The sequence below is a fragment of the Lepeophtheirus salmonis genome, unplaced genomic scaffold (assembly GCF_016086655.4).
Source record: "Lepeophtheirus salmonis unplaced genomic scaffold, UVic_Lsal_1.4 unplaced_contig_9102_pilon, whole genome shotgun sequence".
NCBI classification, from domain to species: domain Eukaryota; kingdom Metazoa; phylum Arthropoda; class Copepoda; order Siphonostomatoida; family Caligidae; genus Lepeophtheirus; species Lepeophtheirus salmonis.
In genome coordinates, this window is record NW_027296682.1 from 1 (window position 1) to 524 (window position 524).

Genomic DNA, 524 nt, shown 5'->3' on the forward strand with positions numbered 1-524 from the left:
TAGACCTAGAAAATTCAGAGGAGACAATTTAAAGAAACACATCTATTGTAAATTGTGACTTTGAAAGACATTGATAAAAAAATAAGATCATGTTTATTAGTAATAAGTATAAGGAACAATTATTAATTATTAAATAGAATATTGAAATGTTAGATTCGTAAGAGTAAGTATTTATGAAATAACTTTTTTGAGAATAAATCAAATTTATTGCTAAATACAGTAATATGGTCAAGAACAACAGTATGAATGGTCTCAACATAAATAAATATATAGTTTTAAGATCTTAATAGTTTGTTTAACATTAGTTTCTTCGTTTAAAGACTTGAGTAAGTTATTATTGATGTATTTAAATATTCAAAAATTAATTAAATATATACTTCTTCAAATTCAACATTAGCATATAGCTAAATGTTCATAATTTCCGAAATAAGGTGTTAGAGAACTACAGTAATATGGTCAAACACAATTCATGAATGTTGTCAAATGGGGATTTTAGCTTCAAATGGCATGCAAATAGTTTGTTT

The 524-nt window shown here is 23.9% G+C and overlaps 1 long non-coding RNA gene across 1 annotated transcript; it reads left to right on the top strand.

Moving 5' to 3' along the window:
* Positions 1-6: 6 nt before the first annotated feature.
* Positions 7-466, top strand: LOC121131668 (uncharacterized). Its single transcript, XR_005869135.2, has 3 exons — positions 7-163; positions 221-326; positions 405-466. It is a non-coding gene; the product is annotated as an uncharacterized lncRNA (long non-coding RNA).
* Positions 467-524: the final 58 nt, after the last annotated feature.